Source organism: Schistocerca americana, chromosome 3 (genome assembly GCF_021461395.2).
Source record: "Schistocerca americana isolate TAMUIC-IGC-003095 chromosome 3, iqSchAmer2.1, whole genome shotgun sequence".
In the NCBI taxonomy this organism is placed as follows: domain Eukaryota; kingdom Metazoa; phylum Arthropoda; class Insecta; order Orthoptera; family Acrididae; genus Schistocerca; species Schistocerca americana.
In genome coordinates, this window is record NC_060121.1 from 945,567,194 (window position 1) to 945,580,209 (window position 13,016).

Here is a 13,016-nt window from a genome sequence, read left to right on the forward strand (position 1 = left end):
GACACACTCTATTCCACTCCGTAATTGAAAACGGAAACCACGTGTGTACGTGTACCTCACCCCTCATGGTAATGTACATGTGCGTCAGTGAAAAAGACCCATAAAAAGGTGTTAGCATGTGGACGTAATGTGCTGCTCCAGTATCTTCTGTACCTAAGGTCCATCACCGTTCCCTTTGGATCCCTACGTAATTCGGTGCTCTCCGATACACACGATCGAACAGCAGAGGAGTGGTACTCAAGCGTCAACTTTAGGTTACAATATCTCTGGATGTAATTAACATTTTACATAGCAACAAACGACACTGATTACGTATTTGTTCATATGTTCAGATGTGCTAACAAAACTAATGGGGTTCCATTTTAAAAAACGTAGGTTTGTGTTAAAAAACATACTTCCGTGCATTTTTTTATGGTTTGTATTAACCAGATACACTAGCCCCTCTCCTCACGTTCGGTCTGTGGAATCGATTCGTCAGTATTTGATGTGGGTTACGAAATACATCCAGCGGTAATGTTAGGTGACTCACCCTGTATAACCCGCCGGACCTGCACCTGAACGGGAGGGGAAAGGAAAAGTTAGCTGAGGATCTTGAAGAAAATTTAAGAGCGCATAACGCCAGTTCCTGTGATCACTAGAGTCAGAGGGTCTCCTTTCGTAGTTTAGATAAGTTGCGACTCCTCAGACAATCTGGGGAAAAATTAGAAAAGAATATAATCGTAATACATATGACAGTTTCGAGAAAAGTAAAATTAGTTTGCTTCATTTGAACATTAGGGGGCTGAAAAACAAGGTACATAGATCAGTTTATGTGCGCCTAGAAGATGTAGAAATATCTAAATGATAGATGTTCCGTGCATCTCTGAACACCAGGTTAACATAGGGATAAAGAAGTTAAATACGAATATAAGCGATTACAGAGCGGCATCGTTTCGTGTAGAGTTTACATCGAAAAAGGAGGAGTCGCAACTTATCTAAAAGCTAGACACAAAATCAAAAATATTGAAACAAGCAGTTTTTGCCTGAATAAAACCTAGAAGAATATGCTTGTGAGTTATTACTGCAACATATTTCTTTTGCAATTGCAATAGCCTACAGATCTGGAAACTTGCAGCTGTTTCTGAGAAATCTAGACGCATTATTGAGTTAAAAAAAACAGTTAGTAGCTTGTGGAGATTTCAGTGTAGATTTCTTATAAATTCTGCCCGGAAAAATAAACTGGAATCATTGCTTGGTTGTTTCAGCCCGATTTCAGTGGTGAATTTTCCAACTCGCACCCAGCCAATAGCAAGACACAGGTTAATAACATTTTATATTATGTTCATAAGCTGAAACAATTAATGTGTACTGAACTTGACTCTCTGATCATGAAACACAGTAAATGGAAATTAAAAATTTAATAATCCACAACTGTAAGGCACATTCATACAAAGCAATGAGGCTTATTAACGAGAACAGTGTAGAATGTTTTAAGAATACCTTAAAATAGATGTTATGGCACGATATATGTATAGAAAGAGATGCTGATGTGAAATTTAGTACATTCTGTATTAATACTGTCTCAATATTTGAGAGTAGCTGTCATAAAAATTATCCAAAAGTCCATTAAAAAGACAAGAAACCTATTGATAACTAAAGAGACTAAATTTTCATATAAGAGAAAAATAGAAAATTACATACAGACCAGAACAAGTTAAGATCCAACATTACTTGCATTCTACAAAAAAATTCTGCAATATTTCAAGGAAAATTATTCAAAGGTCCAGAAGTATCCATGACCTAATGGAAATTAATAACACAGATAATAAGATTAAAACTTTATTGGACATAGTGAAGTGGGAGATAGGTCACCCAGGCAGATTACAAGATACCACAACAATGAAACTAAATGAAAATGTTGTGACTGATAATTCGCAAATAGCAAGTATTTTTAATAATCACTTTCTAAATGTAGCAGCAAAAATAGAAGTAAAGGTTCACTTGAAGAAGCAAGAGAATATATTAAAAATGTCATCCCAGATTAAGGAACTGGCAGTAGCACCAATATCCTTCACTGAAATAAATAGAATTGCAAAAATTCTAAGAAACAAAAAGCTCTTATGAGGTTGAAGGAATTTCAAACAGAGTTCTGAATAGTTGTTCTCATTTAATAAGTAATGTCCTTAGTGATATATACAATGCATCATTGGCACAAGGAATTTTTCCAGAGAGATTAAAATGTGCAGTTTAACTTCTTTTTAAGAAAGGTGACAAAAATGACCTGAATAATTATCATCCCATTTCTTTATTGACGTTGTTGTTATTGTGGTCTTCAGTCCTGAGACTGGTTTGATGCAGCTCTTCATGCTACTCTATGCTGTGCAAGCTTCTTCATCTCCCACTACCTACTGCAACCTACATCCTTCTGAATCTGTTTAGAGTATTGGTCTATCGGTCGCCCTCTACAATTTTTACCCCAACACTGCCCTCCAATACTAAATTCGTGAACCTTTGAAGCCTCAGAACATGTCCTACCAACCGATCACTTCTTCTAGTCAAGTTGTGCCACAAATTTCTCTTCTGCCCAATTCTATTCAGTACCTCCTCATTAGTTACGTGATCTACCCATCTAATCTTCAGCAATCTTCTGTAGCACCACATTTCGAAAGCTTGTATTCTCTTCTTGTCTAAACTATTTATCGGCCATGTTTCACTTCCATACATGGCTACACTCTATCCAAATAATTTCAGAAACGACTTCTTGACACTTTAACCTATGCTCGATATTAACAAATCTCTCTTCTTCAGAAACGCTCTCTTTTGCCTTACCAATCTGCATTTTGTATCCTCTCTACTTTGACCATCATGTTATTTTGCTCCCCAAATAGCAAAACTCATCAACTGCTTTAAGTGTCTCATTTACTACTCTAATTCTCTCAGCATCAACCGATTAAATTCGACTATATTCCATGATCCTCGTTTTGCTTTTGTTGATGTTCATCTTATGTCCTCCTTGCAAGACACTGTCCATTCCGTTCAACTGCTCTTTCAGCTCCATTGCTGTCTCTGACGGAATTACAATGTCATCGGTAAACCTCAAAAGTTTTTATTTCTCCCCCATGGACTATAATTCCTGCTCCGAATTTTTCTTTTGTTTGCTTTATTGCTTGCTCAGTATACAAACTGGATAACATCAGGGATAGTAAACAACGCTATCTCACTCCCTTCTCAACCACTGCTTCCCTTTCATGCCCCTTGGCTCTTGTAACTGCCATCTGGTTTTTGTACAAATTGTAAATACCCTTTCGCTCCCTGTATTTTACCCCTGCCACCTTCAGAATTAGAAAGAAAATATTACAGTCAACATTGTCAAAAGCTTTCTCTAAGTCTACAAATGGTAGAAACGAAGATTTGCTTTTCCTTAATCTATCTTCTAAGATAAGTCGTAGGGTCAGTATTGCCTCATGTGTTCCAACATTTCTATGGAATCCAAACTGATCTTCCCCGAGATCGGCTTCTACCACTTTTTCCATTCGTCTGTAAAGAATGTGTGTTAGTATTTTGCAGCTGTGACTTATTAAACTAATAGTTCGGTAATTTTCACATCTGTCAACACATGCTTTCTTTGGGATTGAATTTATTATATTCTTCTTGAGGTCTGAGGGTATTTCGCCTGCCTGATACATCTTGCTCACCAGATGGTGGAATTTTGTCATGGCTGACCCTTCCAAGGTTATCAGTAGTTATAATGGAATGTTGTTTACTCCCAGGCCCTTGTTTCGAGTTAGATCTTTCAGTGCTCTGTCAAACTCTTCACGCAGTATAATATCTCCCATTCCATCTTTATCTACGTCCTCTTTCATATCTATAATATTTACCTCAAGTACATCGCCCTTGTGTAGACCCTCTATATACTCTTTCCACCTTTCTGCTTTCCCGTCTTTGCATAGAACTGGTTTTCTTGATATTCATACATGTGGTTCTCTTTTCTCCAAAGGTCTCTCTAATTTTCCTGTAGACAGTATCTATCTTACCCTTAGTGATATATGCCTCTACATCCTTATATCTATTCTCTAGCCATCCTTACTTGGCCAATTTGCACTTTCTTTCGATCTAATTTCTTAGACATTTGTATTGCTTTTATTTACTGCATTTTTCCCCCCATGAACCATGGACCTTGCCGTTGGTGGGGAGGCTTACGTGCCTCAGCGATACAGATGGCCGTACCGTAGGTGCAACCACAACGGAGGGGTATCTGTTGAGAGGCCAGACAAACATGTGGTTCCTGAAGAAGGGCAGCAGCCTTTTCAGTACTTGCAGGGGCAACAGTCTGGATGATTGACTGATCTGGCCTTGTAACATTAACCAAAATTGCCTTGCTGTGCTGGTACTGCGAACGGCTGAAAGCAAGGGGAAACTACAGCCGTAATTTTTCCCGAGGACATGCAGCTTTACTGTATGATTAAATGATGATGGCGTCCTCTTGGGTAAAATATTCCGGAGGTAAAATAGTCCCCCATTCGGATCTCCAGGCGGGGACTACTCAAGAGAACGTCATTACCAGGAGAAAGAAAACTGGCATTCTACGGATCGGAGCGTGGAATGTCAGATTCCTTAATTGGGCAGGTAGGTTAGAAAATTTAAAAAGGGAAATGGATAGGTTAAAGTTAGATATAGTGGGAATTAGTGAAGTTCGGTGGCAGGAGGAACAAGACTTTTGGTCAGGTGAATACAGGGTTATAAATACAAAATCAAATAGGGGTAATGCAGGAGTAGGTTTAATAATGAATAAAAAAATAGGAGTGCGGGTTAGCTACTACAAACAGCATAGTGAACGCATTATTGTGGCTAAGATAGACACAAAGCCCATGCCTACTACAGTAGTACAAGTTTATATGCCAACTAGCTCTGCAGATGATGAAGAAATAGATGAAATGTATGACGAGATAAAAGAAATTATTCGGGTAGTGAAGGGAGACGAAAATTTAATAGTCATGGGTGACTGGAATTCGTCAGTAGAAAAAGGGAGAGAAGGAAACATAGTAGGTGAATATGGATTGGGGGGAAGGAATGAGAGAGGAAGCCGCCTTGTAGAATTTTGCACAGAGCATAACTTAATCATAGCTAACACTTGGTTCAAGAATCATAAAAGAAGGTTGTATACCTGGAAGAATCCTGGAGATACTAAAAGGTATCAGATAGATTATATAATGGTAAGACAGAGATTTAGGAACCAGGTTTTAAATTGTAAGACATTTCCTGGGGCAGATGTGGATTCTGACCACAATCTATTGGTTATGAACTGCAGATTGAAACTGAAGAAACTGCAAAAAGGTGGGAATTTAAGGAGATGGGACCTGGATAAACTGAAAGAACCAGAGGTTGTAGAGAGTTACAGGGAGAGCATAAGGGAACAATTGACAGGAATGGGGGAAAGAAATATAGTAGAAGAAGAATGGGTAGCTCTGACTGATGAAGTAGTGAAGGCAGCAGACGATCAAGTAGGTAAAAAGACGAGGGCTAATAGAAATCCTTGGGTAACAGAAGTAATATTGAATTTAATTGATGAAAGGAGAAAATATAAAAATGTAGTAAATGAAGCAGGCAAAAAGGAATACAAACGTCTCAAAAATGATATCGACAGGAAGTGCAAAATGGCTAAGCAGGGATGGCTAGAGGACAAATGTAAGGATGTAGATGCTTGTCTCACTAGGGGTAAGATAGATACTGCCTACAGGAAAATTAAAGAGACCTTTGGAGAGAAGAGAACCACTTGTATGAATATCAAGAGCTCAGATGGCAACCCAGTTCTAAGCAAAGAAGGGAAGGCAGAAAGGTGGAAGGAGTATATAGAGGGTTTATACAAGGGCGATGTACTTGAGGACAATATTATGGAAATGGAAGAGGATGTAGATGAAGACGAAATGGGAGATAAGATACTGCGTGAAGAGTTCGATAGAGCACTGAAAGACCTGAGTCGAAACAAGGCCCCGGGAGTAGACAACATTCCATTAGAACTACTGATGGCCTCGGGAGAGCCAGTCATGGCAAAACTCTACCATCTGATGAGCACGATGTATGAGACAGGCGAAATACCCTCAGACTTCAAGAAGAATACAATAATTCCAATCCCAAAGATAGCAGGTGTTGACAGATGTGAAAATTACCGAACTATCAGTTTAATAAGTCACAGCTGCAAAATACTAACACGAATTCTTTACAGACGAATGGAAAAACTGGTAGAAGCCGACCTCGGGGAAGATCAGTTTGGATTCCGTAGAAATGTTGGAACACGTGAGGCAATACTGACATTACGACTTATCTTAGAAGAAAGATTAAGAAAAGCCAAAACCTACGTTTCTAGCATTTGTAGACTCAGAGAAAGCTTTTGACAATGTTAACTGGAATACTCTCTTTCAAATTCTGAAGGTGGCAGGGGTAAAATACAGGGAGCGAAAGGCTATTTACAGTTTGTACAGAAACCAAATGGTAGTTATAAGAGTCGAGGGGCATGAAAGGGAAGCAGTGGTTGGGAAAGGAGTGAGATAGGGTTGTAGCCTTTCCCCGATGTTATTCAATCTGTATATTGAGCAAGCAGTAAAGGAAACAAAAGAAAAATTCGGAGTAGGTATTAAAATCCATGGAGAAGAAATAAAAACTTTAAGGTTCGCCGATGACATTGTAATTCTGTCAGAGACAGCAAAGGACTTCGAAAAGCAGTTGAACGGAATGGACAGGGTCTTGAAAGGAGGATATAAGATGAACATCAACAAAAGCAAAACGAGGATAATGGAATGTAATCAAATTAAGTCGGGTGATGCTGAGGGAATTAGATTAGGAAATGAGACACTTAAAGTAGTAAAGGTGTTTTGCTATTTAGGGAGTAAAATAACCGATGATGGTCGAAGTAGAGAGGATATAAAATGTAGACTGGCAATGGCAAGGAAAGCGTTTCTGAAGAAGAGAAATTTGTTAACATCGAGTATAGATTTAAGTGCCAGGAAGTCGTTTCTGAAAGTATTTGTATGGAGTGTAGCCATGTATGGAAGTGAAACATGGACGATAACTAGTTTGACAAGAAGAGAATAGATGCTTTCGAAATGTGGTGCTACAGAAGAATGCTGAAGATAAGGTGGGTAGATCACGTAACTAATGAGGAGGTATTGAATAGGATTGGGGAGAAGAGAAGTTTGTGGCACAACTTGACTAGAAGAAGGGATCAGTTGGTAGGGCATGTTTTGAGGCATCGAGGGATCACAAATTTAGCATTGGAGGGCAGCGTGGAGGGTAAAAATCGTAGAGGGAGACCAAGAGATGAATACACTAAGCAGATTCAGAAGGATGTAGGTTGCAGTAGGTACTGGGAGATGAAGAAGCTTGCACAAGATAGAGTAACATGGAGAGCTGCATCAGAACAGTCTCAGGACTGAAGACCACAACAACAACAACAACAACAACAACTGCATTTTTATATTTTCTCCTTTCATCAATTACATTCAATATTTCTTCTGTTGCCCAAAGGATTTCTACCAGAAATATTTTCACCTAATCGATCCTCTGCTGCCTTCACTATTTCATCTCTCAAACGTATCCATTCTTCTTCTACTGTATTTCTTTCCCCCATTCTTGTCAATCGTTCCATAATGCTCTCTCTGAAAGTCTCTACAACCTCTGGTTCTTCAGTTTATACAGGTGTCATCTCCTTAAATTCCCACCTTTTTGCAGTTTCTTCAGTTTTAATGTACAGTTCATAATCAATAGATTGTCGTCAGAATCCACATCCCCTGGAAATGTCTTACAATTTAAAACCTGGTTCTTAAATCGCTGTCTTACCATTATATAATATATCTGAAACCTTCCAATATCTCCAGGCCTCTTCTATGTATACAACCTTCTTTCATGATTCTTGAACCAAGTGTTAGCTATGATTAAGTTATGCTCTGTGCAAAATTCTACCAGGCGGATTCCTCTTTCATTCCTTACCCACATTCCATATTCACTTACTACTTTTCCTTCTCTTCCTTTTTCTACTATCGAATTCCAGTCACCCACGACTATTAAATTTTCGTCTCTCTTCACTATCTGAATAATTTATTTTATCTCACCGTATATTTCTTCAATCTTTTTGTCATCTGCAGAGCTAGTTGGCATCTAAACTTGTACTACTGTGGTAGGCGTGGGCTTCGTGTCTACCTTGGCTATAATAATGCGTTCACTATGCTGTTTGTAGCAGCTTACCTGCACTCCTATTTTTTATTCATTATTCAACCTACTCCTGCCTTACCCCTACTTGGGGGACTATTTCACCTCAGGAATATTTTATCCAAGAGGACGCCATCATCATTTAACCATACAGTAAAGCTGCACCCCCTCGGGAACAATTACGGCTCTAGTTTCCCCTTGCTTTCAGTCGTTCACTGTACCACCACAGCAAGGCAGTTTTGGTTAACGTTACAAAGCCACGTCAGTCGATCATCCAGACTGTTGTGCCTGCAACTACGGAAAAGGCTGCCGCCCCTCTTCAGGAACCACACGTTTGTCTGGCTTCTCAACAAACACTCCTGCATTGTAGTTGCACCTACAGTACGTCTATGTGTATCGTTGAAGCAATCAAACATCCCCACCAAAGGCAAGGTCCATGGTTCATGAGGGTGTTATTGACATATTTTTCCAAAGTAGTCGAAAAAGAAACATACTCAAGAGTAGTCTCACATTTAAGTAGGAACAATTTACTAAGCACATCAGAGTTTGGCTGCAAGAAGGGTTGCTCGACTGAGAATGTTATTTATACATTCACACATCAAATGTTAGAAGTCTTAATTAATAAAATATCGTCAGTTAGTATTTTTGTGATCTTTCCAAGGTTTTTGGTTGTGTAGGTCCTGTTACTTTCTTAGAAAAACTTAACTTTTATGGAATTGATGGCTTAACATGTAATGATTTGAATTGTGCTTAACAAACACAATACAAAAAGTAGTGCTGAATGATTTTAACAATGTTGAATGCAGAGGAATTGTTGCTCATTAGGGAGAAATCAGGAAATGAGTCCCATGGAGATCAATTTTGTGTTCACTCCCGCTATGAGGATTTGGCTGAGCGTTTGCTATACCCATGAGACGCTACAGAATCTATTCCTGGTGACCTAAAGTGATAGACAGCTTCCTATAAGATCATGCAAATTAGAAGAAAACAAAATCGTACAAAGAAGACAGATAGTGTAATTAAATTCCCGGGGGTGGCCCACCATGAAATATGGATACCGGATCTCACATAAACATACTGGTAATGGGATCCAAGAAACTATCAAAAGAATCTAAGCGTCATTATAACAATCTGCTTTATTGCTAAAAGACTTAAAAAATGTTTTATCCACTGGAGCAAGGATACAATTAATTACTGGGGGAACGAGGGCTTGGAAACATTTACAGTAGTCTTGGCACAGGTGGATGGGTACATGATAGAAACAACATAAAAACTCTGATCGTGAATATGGACAACGATTTTCTATGAAATTTCGGGAGAACTGCCGCATGTCTGTAACTTGCTGGTACGATATTTCGGTGAAGAGTCTTCTGGCCATCTTCAGGTGGATCGGCCATATTTAAGATTCCACCTACACATGTGTGGTGTCTTAGTTGGCATTGTGCATGCCTTGTTGGAGCACATGTGCTTCTACTCTAAGTCTTTGCGCTGCTCTGCGCGTCTCCCGTGGTGAAAGTTCCCCTCTTCAGTATCAAAACGATTGTCTTTGCATGGTAAGATCGTAGGACGACGCTGATTATGCAGAGCACAAAGTTTTTTTATATAATCGGGTCCCATACAGAATTTAATTGGAAACCGCCATCTTGATTGATAAGGGATTTAGACAGCTGTACGTCCACACTTCCTGATAAAGTAATGTGTTGAACGGCAGCTTCACATATCTGCAAAAATAAAGTATAACACTATCTTCGTTATACGTCACTAGTCCATAACAACATAAACCCAAGTCCTGCCACATCAAAAGCCACGTATAACACTAGCCTATCGTGACATAATCTAATATTACCCTCTGAAAGGAGTTTAGAATTTTGACCGCGTGTTTGTCTAACGGATAAGGGTATGGGACTGTAATTTTGAATATTTTGCAATTAACAGAAAAAACTAAACAGGCTTTAAAAAATGGTTCAAATGGCTCTCAGCATTATGGGACTTAACATCTGAGGTCATCAGTCCCCTAGAACTTAGAAGTACTTAAACCTAACTAACCTAAGGACATCACACACATCCATGCCCGTGGCAGGATTCGAACCTGCGACCGTAGCTGTCGCGCGGTTCCAGACTGAAGCGCCTAGAACCGCTCGGCCACTACGGCCGGAAACAGGCTCTAACTTTGGGGGTTAATGAAAGTAGTAAAATTCATATACGAACTAAAAAATGAACGGTCGCCAGCCCAATTAGGAACTTTGATCTGGAAATATAAGTTTAAGAAAATTGAATATTAGTTGTTGAAGTGACTTTCGTTAGGATTTCCCTTTGAATAGCTGACACAAACTGACACAGGGCACTCTGAGCTGTATGTAACACCAGTCACCAATAATGTACGTACTAGTAATCATAGGAAGCAAAATCGTACCATACTCACACTAATAAGAACTACACTCAGTATTGTTACTTGGATCAGTACTGAAATGTTCCTGCAAGAAGTGCAGAAGTAAAATTGGCAGGGATGGGCCTCTGACTCAACTGAAATATAAATACCACAACTAAAATAAATAATACCACAATCACATTTTTTATATTCCCACTTATAGAAATATATTAGACTTCCTTAGTAGTGATGATAGTCCATTTATCTTTTTAATATGTGAAGAATATGATGAGGACCCATAAATTAGTATGGTGTTACTAGTCAAGTTCTACGATTACTTCAGTAGCAAAAACTAATTCAAACAAAATTAACTCTTAACTTCACTTGGAATAGTTTATGTTTTTACTTTTGAAGGCAAATTATTCAACATTGATCTCAATTAGCTTAAAAAATTCGTTAATGATAGTAATCAAAGCTAAATTAAGATTCAAATGAGCATAGATTATTTGCCTTTTTTCGTCACATGTGAAGCAGGTATTTTAGACAGTAACATTTACACAGTGTGGCACTGAATTTTTGCAAAACGATACTTTGCAATAAGCTGAGAGTACTTCAATAAAATTCTAACTAGCTTCACTTTTACGAGTCCTTGTACATCTGTCAAACATAAATAAACAATAATAGTGTATTTGTAACACTATACTCGGTTTAATAAACACTTAGGAGGGGATCCTGCAAAGGTTTATGATCAGGATAAAAGATACGGTTCCAAACACTGATTTATAGCATTTGGATTATTATTAAAATCGCTCACACAAAAAACTGGTCCATTCTCTGTTACATATCTGTGTGCATGGAGTTGGTGGAGCAGTGGCGAAGTTATGGTGTCAAGCGGCGTGGCGGCTAAACGTATTCACCTCTCTTGTTGTTTGAATGCTCTATATAACTTATTCTTGGCGACGGATTTTTAACTTGATAGAGCTATTCGTTATTGCCGAGAGTACCAAGCAACAGCCAGATCCAAATCCGAGGCAAATTTCCTTGCAAAATGGCTTCCAATTGCCTCCCTTGGCACCGTCGATGTGTACCGTGCAACGACCAGCCACTGACCGCCTACCGTTCACACCAAGGAGCTGTCCAGTTCGACCGCCAAAATCAACTTTTACATTGCGGCATGCCACTTCCGTTGTGGATAGTCTTCACTACATCTTTTACATTTTACAATACAAGTGTCCTAAACATGAACCAGCTTCCAATACACATTGTTTATCTTGTAAACTTACACATATTATAAAATTTCATTATTTTAAATAATCATTTATCTTTTCCCATATATAAATTACAAACTTTAAATTTCCTGTCACAAATCAATGACCTTAACTAACAAAGAGTAAAGACTTCATAGTTACAGACACAAAGTTACATAATATGAACCTGCTTCTAATCGATATAAGTGTTACAAAAGTATTAACAAAATGCCATTTTGGTTTTCAGAAAGGCTTTTCAACAGAAAATGCTATATATTCTCTGTGACCTCTTAAAGGCTTTTGACTGTGCAAATAATGGAATTATCCTAGATAAGCTTGAGTATTGTGGTGTGAGTAGGATAGTGCACAAATGGTTTAATCCATATGTAACTGGAAGAATAAAGGTCGAAATTAATGGTTCATATAAAGCGAAAAAGTCAGTAGATGCCTCAAACTGGGGAGGTAGCAAGAATGGTGTCCCACAAGGTTCAATTCTGTGTCCATTATTGTTCTTGCTATATATTAATGGCTTGCCACTCTATAGTCATGAAGACGTGAAGCTAGTTCTTTGATACAAGTATAATAATCACATACAACAAACAAGAATTACCTGAGAATATTCTAAATAATGTCTCCCAGAAAATTATTAAGGGACTCTCGGTAAATTTTGATGAAACACAACATATGCAGTTCTGTACAGCAGATGGCACACACCATAAATATATATAAAGTTTGAACAGAAGTCTGCAGCTAATGTACAATATTTCAAATTCCTGGGTGTGTGCATTGATGGGAGATTGAATTTGTAGAAACACATTGATGATCTGTTGAAGTTTGAGTTTAGCTACTTATGCTACTGGTTATTGCAAATTTTGGCGATAAACATATAAATGAATTAGGTTACTATGCTTATTTTCATTCAATGCTTTATATGGCACCATATTTTGGGATAATTCATGATTAAGGAAAAAAATATTGTTTGCACAAAAGTCTGTAATCAGAATAATAGCTGGAGCCCAGCCAAGATTATTTTGCACACATTTATGTAAGGAACTGGGGATATTCACAGTAGTTTCGCAATATATATACGCACTTATGAAATTTGTTATAAACAACTCATCCCGATTCAAAAGAAACAGCAAAAACGTCAAATTTTGGAGCCGAATCATCAATGATTCAGTAGAAGTATGCCCATCTGAATCGCTTATGAATCTAGACGA